Source organism: Choloepus didactylus, chromosome 9, assembly GCF_015220235.1.
Source record: "Choloepus didactylus isolate mChoDid1 chromosome 9, mChoDid1.pri, whole genome shotgun sequence".
Classification (NCBI taxonomy): domain Eukaryota; kingdom Metazoa; phylum Chordata; class Mammalia; order Pilosa; family Megalonychidae; genus Choloepus; species Choloepus didactylus.
This window is the reverse complement of record NC_051315.1, coordinates 35,907,909-35,921,014: the sequence shown is the minus strand read 5'-3', so window position 1 is coordinate 35,921,014 and position 13,106 is coordinate 35,907,909.

Sequence of the window (13,106 nt, the reverse complement as noted above, 5' to 3'; positions counted from 1 at the left end):
TTTTTTTTTTTTTTTGGTGAGTCATTTCTTCCTTAGTGTATCGGGATCCCACTCAAAAGGGGCAATTGAGGAGAATTTAATGAAGGAACTATTTATAAAGTTGTAGGCAGCTTAATGGACACTAAGAAGAGTGCAAGCAAACCTAAGCAAGCAGTCCATACAGGCCGGCTTCCTGGGGCAAGAACAGGGAGGGGAATAATGGAGAGTGGATCCAAGCAACACACCGAAACTATCCAGGATACTTGTCTCCCATAAAACACAAATGTTTTTAATAAGGCCCAGGAAAAGGTGATCCTATTGTGAGAAGGATTGCAGGATTACTTAGGGGGTAGTATCCTGAATAATTTTAGCACCAGTAAGAAACTTGAACAATCATCAGTTTAATAGGATACTTCCAATCCCCCAATGTTCAATCTTTTTTACTTTTTAAATCTTTCACTGACACCACCCCTCTTACTTTTTAATTGGCAGCATTGTTTGTTGTTGTTGTTGTTGTTTGTTGTGGTGGTTTGATTTGTTTTGTTTTGGCTCCAAAGTTCTGTCCATATTATTTGTTAACATTTATGAAGACTTTGACATTTGAGAAAAATCTGCTTTAAAGAAGGGTACCAAGTTTTCAAGCTATACGAAGTCTCACTTGACTGTAATACTGTGCAAATAAGTTTAAAAGTCTTAACAATACTGAGAACCTAGTTCTCAGTATTTTCTTCCTATTAGTTGTAGTTGCATAGCCTGTCACCAGAGAAAGGGAGTTAAAAGTCTCATTCTACCAGAATAGTCACTCCCCAAATTGTTTTTTCCTCTTTCATATACTGTTAAAGTTTCCTGCTGTTCTCAATGTTTGTAACATTCTCCTGCTAACTCTAAAACCCTCTCACTATATACATTTAGTAAATGTGTATAGATCAACCATAAAAGGAAAGTTGATAAGATGAGGTACAGACTAAAGATAAAAATCACAAAATTTAAAGGGTGTGAAATGTTATTTTGAAAATTATTTGACAACAAACTTCAAAATCGGTTAGGAATATGAAAACCATTTGCAAATATCCATTACTTTCTCCCAGGTGGATTGGCAAGGGCTGCTAGCTGTCCCTCAAAATTGGTTCTCCCCTTCTTTCTTTAGTAATAGAACCCCCAGCTTTTAACTGAGCACATTCCCTGCTACATTTGCTGCTACGCTTGGCCACATATTTTAGGATCTGGTGGGTGGTATGTTAGCAGAATGCAGCCACAATGGTGAGAGCTGCAAAAACCATCTTACACTATGGTATGGAAGCCATGTCTTGAGAATAGGAGGACAACAAAATAGAAAGTGCCCCAGTCCTGCACACTGGGGAGCTGCCATATGACTCCTGGACTGTGTAGGCTCCAAATCCTACATGAGAAAGAAATCAGTGTCCATTGTTTGAGCCACTGTTTTTATGGCCTCTGTGACAGCAGCCAGACTTGAATCCCAATTTATTCATGGCCCATCTGAGCAATAGAGGCCTGTGTGATAAAGTACAATAGTAGTTGTAGTTTAGTGGTTGATAGAGAAAATGAATAATGACAAAGAGGTATAATAAGTGCAGAAAGATTTTAAATGTTTTGCTTAATTAATATCATCTATATACATTTAAAAAATAAAAGTATTCATCTATTTGCTATATAGTGCTTACATTAACTGAATTGATAATGCTTGGACCGGAATATGAATTTAAGGACCTTTGCCAAACCCCTTTCCCCAACTACCTTTTGAAGTCCATCAATTAGGCTTTAGAGTTAAAAATGAGATTAGACAGTATGAGAACCAGCTTAGAACATGGAAATAATATCTGAAATGCCAGTTCATCTACAAAACCTTTGATTATAAACAGATGAATGAAGAGAGGGTCCAGTGTCTGAAGTGGACATTATTGTGACCTCCCCATCATTTTGCCACTTTCTCATTGCATAACAGCCATTCCACTTGGGTGGGATTGATCTTTCTCTCAGCTGCAGGCAGGGATGATATTTGAAATATTTAACTAGTACAAGATCCATCAAACAAAAGAGATCCCTGCTGCTCTGCTGGAGCAGGCAGGGCCCTAATGGATCCTTGTTTCACAGGTGCTTTTTTTTTTTAAATTGAGATTGTTCACATACCATACAATTATCTAAAGATCCAAAGTGTACAATCAGTTGCCCCCGGTACCATCATACAGCAGTGGTGCATCCATCACCAAAATTAATTTTTTTTTTCAATTTTTAGGACATTTGCATTACTCCAGAAAAGAAATAAAGACAAAAAAAGGAAACTCAAATCCTCCCATACCCCTAACCACCCCCTCTCCATTATTGACTCCTAGTATTGGTATAGTACATTTGTTACTATTGATGAGAGAGTGTTAAAATGCTACTAACTGTAGTATATAGTTTGCAATAGGTATATATTTTTCCCTATATGCCGCTCTATTATTAACTTCTAGTTATAGTGTCATACATTTGTTCTGGTTCATGAAAGAGATTTCTAATATTTGTACAGTTAATCACGGACATTGTCCACCACAAGATTCACTGTTTTATACATTCCCATCTTTTAACCTCCAACTTTCTTTCTGGTGATATACATGACTCTGAGCTTCCCCTTTCCACCACATTCATGCACTATTCAGCACTGTTAGTTATTCTCTCAACGTGCTACCATCATCTCTGTCCATTTCCAAACATTTAAGTTCAACCTAGTTGAACATTCTGCTCATAATAACCAACCGCTCCCCATTCTTTAGCCTCCTTCTATATCCTGGTAACTTATATTTCATGTCTATGAGTTTATATATTATAATTAATTCATATCACTGAGACCATAGAATATTTGTCCTTATGTGGCTGACTTATTTCACTCAGTATAGTGCCCTCAAGGTTTCTTCATCAGTCCATTTTTTTAAAGATGGTTTTGTTCACACACCATACAATCTGTCCTAAGTAAACAATCGATGATTTCCTGTATAGTCACGTATTTATGTATTCACCACCATCATCACTATCTATATCATGACATCTCCATTTTTTCCACAAAGAAGGAGGAAAAGTCAAAGAAGGTAGAGAGACAAAAGAAAAAGAAAAAGAAAAATGAAAGAGAAAAAAAAAAAACCATGACAGCTGGGAAGCCACAAAAGGAAAGATAGCATTAAACTAAAGTAGAATAAAGAATCAGACAACATTACCAATGCCAAGAGCCCCATACCCCACCTTATGTCCCCCTCTTATATGCATTTAGCTTTGGTATATTGCCTTGGTTACATTAAAGGAAGCATAATACAATGTTTCTGTTAATTATAGTCTCTAGTTTGCATTGATTGTATTTTTCCCCCAATACCTCCATATTTTTAACACCTTGCAAGGTTGACATTCATTTGTTCTCCCTCATGAAAAGACATATTTGTACATCTCATCACAATTGTTGAGCACTCTAGGTTTCACTGAGGTGTACAGTCCCAGTCTTTATCTTTCCTCTTTCCTTTTGGTGCCCCACATGCTCCTAACCTTCTTTTTTCAACCATACTCTCGGTCATCCTTGTTCAATGTACTTACATTGCTGTGCTACCATCACCCAAAATTGTGTTCCAAACCCCTCAATCCTGTCTTTTCCTATCTGTCTTTAGTGCTCCCTTTAGTGTTTCCTCTAGAACAGGTATCTTGTTCACAAACTCTGTCATTGTCTGTTTGTCAGAGAATATTTTAAACTCTTCCTCATATTTGAAGGACAGTTTTGCCAGATATAGGATTCTTGGTTGGTGGTTTTTCTCTTTCAGTATCTTAAATATATCACACCACTTCCTTCTTGCCTCCATGGTTTCTATTGAGAAATCCACACATAGTCTTATCAAGCTTCCTTTGTGTGTGATGGATCACTTTTCTCTTGCTGCTTTCACGATTCTCTCTTTGTCTTTGATGTTTGATAATCTGATTATTAAGTGTCTTGGCATAGGCCTATTCAGATCTGTTCTGTTTGTGGTACTCTGCAATTCTTGGATCTGTAATTTTATGTCTTTCATAAGAGATGGGAAATTTTCATTGATTATTTCCTCTGTTATTGCTTCTGCCCCTTTTCCCTTCTCTTCTCATTCTGGGACACCCCTGACATGTACATTTGTGCATTTTGTGTTGTCATTGAATTCCCTGAGATGTTGCTCATATTTTTCCATTCTTTTCCCTGTCTGTTCTTTTGTGTGTAGGATTTCAAGTGTCTTGTTCTCCAGTTCCTGAGTGTTTTCTTCTGCCTCTTGATATCTGCTGTTGTATGTCTCCATTGCGTCTTTCATCTCATGTGTTGTGTCCTTCATTTCCATGGATTCTGCCAGTTGTTTCTTCAAACTTTCGGTTTCTACCTTATGTTCACCCAATGTTTTCATTATATGCTCCATCTCTTTTGCCATATTTTCCCTAAACTTTTTGAATTGATTTAGCATTAGTTGTTTCAATTCCTGTATCTCAGTTGAAGTGTAAGTTTGTTCCTTTGACTGGTCATAACTTCATTTTTCTTAGTGTAGGTTGTATTTTCTGTTGTCTAGGCATCTGGTTTCCTTGTTTACCCCAATCAGGTTTTCCCAGACCAGAATGGGCTCAGGTCCCAGAAGGAGGCAATATTCAGTATCAGGTTTCCCTAAGGGTGTGTCTTTGACACACACTGTGAGGCCTCAAGCCACTGTGGTTTTCCTAACCTGCCCAGCAGGTGGTGCCTGTCAGCCTGTAATTCCAGACTGTTGTAAGGAGGTGTGGCCCACTTAGTTTCTGTTTTGGCTGTTTTTCCCCAGGCTCCGGGGTCTGGTTCTGAATGGAAGGCAGGTCGTAGACCTGGGCACCACCTCCTCCTCTTAGGGAAGAATCACCCCCTAGGGAATTATCATCTGCATTTAAATAGGTTCTTTGTTGCTCTGACTCTGGTATCTCCACCCTTGTCTGGGTCACAGTGCTGCGAACTGAAAATAGCTAAGGCTTTCTGCACTGAGCTGCTCAGATTGAGAGAGAAAAAGGGACAGAAAGCCCCCCTTCAGGGCCAGTCCATGGCTCCCAGTTTTACTCATTGGCCAGAGATAACACCTGGTCCTCTAGGCTCCCCCTTCTGGAACAGAGAAGTCCTCTGGCTCTTTAATGTCAGTCGTCACTAAAAGCATCTTTCTGCTTGTTGGGGATTTGTAGCTTGCATTGAGCAGTTCACATTTGCCAATTAAACCTCAGTTGGAGCTGGATTGAGGAATATTTGCTTGTTCAGAGAGAGCTGTTCTCTATCACAGTGAGGCTTTGCAGTTCAGGCTGACTTGGGGGTAGGGGGCTCCTGGCTCAGAGCCACAGTTTCTACTCACAGATTCCATGCTGCAATCTCAGGCATCCCTCCCAATCCAGGTTGGTGCACGGTGTGTGGATGGTTGTCCCCCAGCAGTTATTCCAGATCATTTACCAGTTGTTCCTGGTTGTTTATTAGTCACTCCAGGGGGACTAACTAACCAGGTGCTAACTTTCAATTGCTAGATAGTGGAGGGGCCAGGGGGATTCCCAGGCTGGGTTGGTTGGGCAGTAAGGGACACTTCGGGGGACTCAGAACATTGGCAACTTATTGTCTGGTTTAGAAGCAGTTCAATATTATTAAAACCTATGGTGTCATATCAATGTGTGCAGGTATGTGTTCCGGTTGTTCCAAATCAATAGGTCTTTCCTTCTTGCTGTTACAAATGACTTAAGAGTGACCAAAATTGGACCAATCAGTATGAAGCTCAGGACTTTTATTCTCTGGCTGAGGAGGAAAATGCTCTCTTGTGGGAGATGTGAATGAGAAAGAATGTGACCCTGGTTGGTACAGGCAGGCAAATTGCACTAAGCTAGCGTGAGGGCAGGGCCAATAATCAAAGGAGGGAGGAACCGAGACAACTGCAGCCAAATGGACCTGGGACCCTGATCATTAGCACCTGAGTCTGTCTCATCCTCTGGACTTTTAGGTACGAGTCAATAAATCCTTTTCATTGTTTTTGCAAGTTTGAATTGAGTTTTCTGATGCTTGTACCTAAAAACATGCTAACTGATATAGTCCCTATAACTTCCCTAGCAGATGTTTATCAGGTCTTTTTCCTTGAAGCATTTTAGTTTAATGTCTACTAGTGTAACTATTCTGTAATTACCTTTGTGTTGTGTTACTAAATAAGTGAGATACCAGCTAGGCTTCAAGCAAATAGGACTTTCCTGAAAGACTACTATGGACCAACTTTATTCTAAATCCTTAAAGAAAAAAACTCAAAGGCAAACAGACATGCATGTGTGCACACACACACATGCACTTGCAACTTCCCCAGCTTTATTCTAAATCCTTAAAGAAAAAAACTCAAAGGCAAACAGACATGCATGTATGCACACACACACATGCACTTGCAACTTGCCATACATAGTAAGAACTAACTTGTACTTTAGATACAAGGAATGGGAAAAATGATGCAAACAAATGGAAGAGGATCTGGAATCTGTGGGTGTTTTAATTTCCTAGCTGCCAAAGCAAATATCGTGCAGTGAGTTGGCTTAATCAATGGGAATTTATTGGCTTACAGATTTTGAGGCTAGGAGAAGCCCAAACTCGAGCTGTCAGTCAAGTGATGCCTTCTCCCAGAAGACGGCATTCTGGGGCTGGCTGCTGGTGATCCTTGGTCCTTGGTTTTTCTGTCACATGGCAAGACACATGGCAGTTTCTCCTAGCTTCTCTTTTTTCTTTTGGGTTCCACTGACTTTCAGCTTCTGGCTGCTCCCTGTGGCTTTCTCTTTTTCTGTGACCTTCCCTATAAGGCCTTCGGTATTAGGATTAAGACCCATCCTGCTTCAGCTGGGCCACAGCTTAACTGAAGTAACCTCATCAAAAGGTCCTTTATACAAAAGTTCACAGCCACAGGAATGGATTAAGTTTAAAAACATGTTTTTCTGGGGTGCCTGGCTCCAAACCACCAAATGGGGGATAGTGAAAAAAGTAAAGGAAGGTAGTAATTCAAAGAAATATGGCTTTGTGAGTGAGATTCTCTTTTATAAGAATAACTCTAAAAATGAATCAAGTGGTATAGTATGAGAGCCAATTTAAATACAATGCTACCACAGGATAGAGAGTGATGAATAGAGGTGGCCAAGGGAAAATCATGACATTTAAAACCTCTTTTCCTCTGTCTTAGCCTTAAAAGTAGACCTTTCTTTTGCAGTTCTGGGGCCATTCAAAAACAGGGTAAAGGAGGGATAAAAACATCCCTTGTACTCCATGCCCCCACCACCCCAAAATGAAAAACAATTGAGTTCACGCAGTTGATTTAGGTCACCTTGAATTACTCGATTTGCATATTGAGTTTGAGCCTTCTGCTTTATATTCCTCATGGCAGTTACTGTCTATACATGGTTGACAATAATTATCAGAAAACACAATTCCAGATTAAGCTAACATTTTATTTACCTTTGACCTATTTTGAAGTTAGTATATTACTTTGAATAATAAGGAAAAAGAATTTTAGAAAGATAACCGGAAAAAAATGTTAAGCTTGTTTTTCCTAGGATGCAATTCATGTTAAATTGCTAGTATCTGAAGAATACTGAACTGAGATTTTATCAATATGTGCAGTACCACACATTTCCTATTTTAGTTACTAATTAGTATTCAGGTGTGCAGTGGAATACACGGAATTAAATACTAATCCTGATTCATTTGTGATTTAACATGTACAAATTGTTATATGCAGCATTACTCTGTCTATATACATGTATAATTGTTTTTTCTTTTTTTAATTTGCTATCATAATATCTTCATGTATTCATTTGATTCAGTCTTCTAAAGGCATGATATAAATAAATCTTCTTGGCTGAAAAAATCATTACCTTCTGTAGTTTAGAAATGAAAATAAGAGATATTTAAGAGTCATTTTTTTAAAAGCTTAAATTGAAGACTTAGTTTAATTGACCCACAGGTGTAGAAATTTTATTGTTTTCCTGTTTTGTTTGCTTAATTTATGATTAACAGCTACATAAAATTGTAAACCATCTAATGGAAGTCATTTTATAAATATTGCATGCCATCTTATGTTCTTCAGTCTCAACTCCTCTTATCAAGTATTTTTATGTTAAAAAATTTTCAAAGTTAATGTGTGAGGAAGTAACTAGCTACTTCAGTTAGTTAGATTTCTCTTCCTGAAGAAAATTACCATAATGGTTACTTTTGCTAAAATGCAATTACTGTCACTGTAACAATCAATCATATTTTTATATAAGAAACTTTAACAACTTTTGAATGCATTAAGAAAAGTAAATGAATAAGACAGTTTGAAATGAGACTAGACACCACCCCACCCCATTCCCCCTAAAATCCGGTAAGAAAAAAAAGCTCAGCCACCTCTCTTATAATATGTTTGAATGCCTTATATAAGATCACTGTGAAAGTTATAATACAGTAGGAAGCAAGTTTCTCAAAACATCATTGAAAAGTGCTACATATATTCAACAACTAGTAGCTATTATTTTTTCTGGTAAGTATGGTATTATCCTAATCCGATAGAATCTGTAGTCCTCTAGTTTTGTGAATGAAACTGAAAGACACCATTTGTAAAGGGTTAACATTCCTTAGACTCCTACAGATGAAAATATTTCCATGTGAAAATGGAGGTTAGGAAATATGAACTGGATCAGTTCTCAGCTTTAAGAGATCACTAGTTGAGGTTAGAAGAAATGTTTTTCCTCAAAATAGTGTGCAGTCACACAAAAATACAGATGGTATTTTTTTTCCCAAAAGCATCTGTAATATTCATGAAAGTAAAATACTAAATATAACATATAAGATTTCTGCTCCTCAAAATTGTTACCCCTCATATAGTTTTGGGAATATGGAAATAGATAACTTGGTTCATACTGTTATTTAACTGCATGTACGTTGAACAAGATGGTCACATTAGGTGAGATTAATCAAAACGTACCAAAGAACAATCTATTATAGGCAAAACAGATTATTTTAGGTAGCTATTGTAAAACACTAAATTAATATCTAGTATCCTAGGTGATTATTGTCCTCTTCTCTCTCCCAATCCACCTGTGCCCTGACCTCTTTCCCCAAGTGCTTCTTGTCTTCTCTCTAATATCTAATATCCCCATCCAGCTAGTCTCCTATACTGGACATAGGAGAAATTTTTGATTCCTCCCTCTTTCTTTACTTCCTCATTCAATCCTTTACTGAATAATTTCCTTCAAACTATAAAAAGTATCTGTATATTTGCATTGTCTTGGTTCAGGCTTCTGTAACCTCTTAATGCTCTCTCTGTTGTCATTCTCTCCCCTTTGTCACCCACTCTCTTTACTTCTTCCAGAGTTATCTTTCCAGACCCCTTGGCATGATATCCTATTCCTGTCCTGTTCCCTGTGATCTCACCCCTTTTAGCTTCCCAGGCATTCCTTCCCACTTCCCATCTTGCCAGTGACACATTTAATCCACAAAGTTCTATAGCAGTGGATGCTGCCTTTTCTTCCTGGAATACCATTTTGTAGGCCTCTGATTAGAAAATTCCTATATCTCCATCAAGATCCAATCTAAAAAGCCCTTCCTGACACTCCTAGGCAAAAATTGTCTGCTGTCTGTTTTCATAGCTGTTTGGACATATATGGGTTGCAGCACTGTCTGTTTTTCATGGGGCTTTCAACTCTGCTTCTCCAGGGCCAAAGATGTGTTTTATGCTTCTTGGGATCCCAAGTTCTTAGCTCAGTGCGTGGTATGTTGAAGGCCATCAATATATAGTTGAGAAATGAGTGAATGAATGAATCTTGTATACTTTTAGTTTTGAACCAATTTTAGTGCTAATACTTACGAATTTACATTCTGTCAGGAAACAAAGCCACTAAGAAAACGATAATTTTAAGTCATGCTATTAAAAATAGCTTTTATCAATTTACCTGAAAGTAAAATTCATTACAATTGCAGGACATTCTTCATTATTAGAAAGCCTTTCTATTTTTATGTGTTTTGGGGGGATATAAAAAATGAGCTATGAATGACCAATGGGTAACAACTGTATGGATGATTATTTGTTAATAAAACATCCCAAGCAAAAATAATCCATTACAGGATCTCTGGTGGGCAGATTTCTTTTATTTCCCTCTAAGCTAAAACCAGCCATAAAGTTCATTTGGTGGCAGTGTTTTGAATGTATTTTAAATTGAGACAGCAGCAGGGCAGTGCTATCTATAGAAAACTGCATTTGGTTCTGTTGCCAATATGTGCTGTGTTTTTTTTTGTTTTTGTTTTTTATTTCTACACTTTTCTACACTCCGTCTGTTATCAGAGATCTAATAAAGGTGCTTTGTTATTCCACTGTCATGCTTTCTAGAAAAGAATGTCATTATAGGCTTCCTGGCTGCAGGAGTGAGCAGAAGGCCCAGGCCTATCCAATCTTGGAATCTCATTCTACCCGTAGTGTTTGATCTGAGGAGTGTGTATATGACCTAGACAGGCTTCCTAGAGTCCTTCAATGAGATTTGGTATTTGGGTGGTAGGAGAGAAAGGGCTTATTTCATTTTTGGGTCTCAAGTCATAAAGATGCACACTTAGAAATATTGGCATTTATGTTTTATGACATGTGGAGAGAGTTTGTCTGCAGTAGGAAAATATGACTCGTACTGAACCTTATACCCAAAGAGAAACAGAGACTAGTTGAGAGATATTGAGTAAACCCTGATGATACTGTTTTCATCCTTGAATCTAGCCATGCCTAAAGCAAGATCCATCCTTGAATTTCCAGGTACATTAGCCAAGAAATTCCTTCTTTTCCACTTAAGGTAGCTTGAGTTGGGTTTCTATCACTATGCAATATTATACATCAGAGTGGCTTTGTGCTGAGAATACTAAATGTTAAAGCTCTTTAAGTATGAAATGTCAGTGTTAAATAAATAAAAAGTACTCATAGCCATGATTGTCCCCTAAAAGAGGTATGTTCAAAATATGACTATAAAGAGAAGCAGGGAAGGAAGCCTCTGGACACAGATCCTCTGATATCTTTCAGTATTTTCCACCTTGTGGCACTTAAAAGCTCTAATAATCATCTCATTTCACATCTTCATAATTTTAAATTCAACTTTGAGTTAATTCACAGTAGAAATACTAACATGGCACACTGGCTTTGTACCATGTCGATTTCCCAAGATTCCTTTCCCATATGGTTCCAATTTGAGTTGGCCGAAGGAGAAATTTGGGCAGGACTTGGAAGTGAAGGGTAGTCATTTTTATGCTCTGAAGATCACTGCAGGGCAGGTGCTGTTGCGATTGGAGCCTGCTGCCCTGGATCTGCTGTTGGCAAGGGGAAGCTGCTGGGTCCACAGCTCCTTTAGCTCCCATCAGACATCTCCTTCAGCTTCTCTGGATCCTGGGCCAGGAGCATGTTCAGCTCCAAGGTGAAGGGTGAGAGCTTGTCCAAAGCCACCCAAATCATCGGGACTGGAGATGGTGAGGGATCAGATGAAGTTCTAGTTTTTCCTCGCAGGTTCCAGTTTGTCCTTGGTGTCCCTTTGTATCCATCTTCTTTTCCTTATCACTGGCCTTCAGGCTCAGCACCAGACCCAGACTTACACAGATTGCTTGCCCAGCTCCCACAGTTGTATAAGGACTAATCACTATTATACATTTCTTATTCTCCATCACTCATATTGGTTCTGCTTGCCAGATCAAACCCTAACTGATGCCTGCTGTGACCTATTTTACATCATTAATTTCTGAAGCTGTATGAGATTTGATCCCTTACATTTATGAGGTTGAAAGAATTTAGGCTTTACATTCTGCCTTTGCTACGTGTTATCTGTGCAACTTTAATCATATTATTTTAATTTCTTGTCACCTTAGTTTGTTAAACTGTAAAAGGAGGAAGAGTTTATCTACCATTGGGACTGCTATTAGGATTCACAAGGGAATAATATTTGTTTTACCACTAGACTGTTGTTCACTACTGCTGTCCCATACCTAGCTCAACAATTGCTACATTGTACTTACTACATAGTATTTTCTAAATTGATGTATAAATGTATACATGCTTAATAAAAGTTAATTTCTTCTCCTTATCCTTTATTTGATGATCTGTGATAGAGTAAATTATTGTTCAGAAAATATTTACTCCCTTCCCCCCAAACCCCTGCACAGGAGAAATCTGTTTCCCTATCCAGTTGATGTTGACCTTGGCCATGAGACTGGTCTTAGCCAATGAAATGTTAAAGGATGTGATGTGAACAAAGATTTGACATGTATTTCCACAGTAGGATTTGTGCTCTTTTTCTTCTCCTTCCACCAAGAGAAGAACATGCCCCAAGAAGCCACTGCCCTTTCTACCTGAGCCTGTGAATGAGACCTATGAAGCACAGCAGTCTGGTCCAGTCTGAAGCAGTGACCCGAGCTGGCCCACAGGCAGGTGACTGAGAACCAGTGCTTCTTGTTCTATGACCTGAATGTGGGGATGGTTTGTTATGGAGCAGTACCTGACTATAAAGAGGGCTTAATGGTAAAGATAGAATCTATGTGTACGGATTTAGCATGTAAAAGAAACTAAGACTCAGTTAGGTCTATGCACTTATTATAAATTAGATGGATTTGAACAATAGTTTAAGCCTATCCTTAGTCAGATTAATCCATCCACCACCATATTCTATGAGTAGCAATTATGGTCATAGCCTTGACTGGCTGTTAGGGACATTCAAAGTGCATAAGACGTGGTAGCTATCCTCAAAGAGTAAGTATGTCCTTAAGAAAACTATTAATCTTCTTTTAAAAAAGTAGTGCGTGTTCTAAGAGCCTTGCAACTGACTTAGTACTGCTTCTCGTTTGGATATATAGGAGGAATTCTGCATTATTTAGAGGCTATGTGACCTTGGGAGAGTAACTTGACTTCATTTTCTCCTCAGTAAAATGAGGACAGTAATTGTTACTGCTCTATGGAGTTGTGAAACTTAAAAGCATGAATAAAAAGCTCTTAGCACACTGTCTGGCACATAGCAAGCAGTCAATAGAAGTTATCCTTTTTTATGATTATTATGCTTGTGAGTGACAGGATGCTTAGATAAGAGGCCAGGCTAATTCTGCCACTCTAAAGCATAGTAGTGATATAGTATTC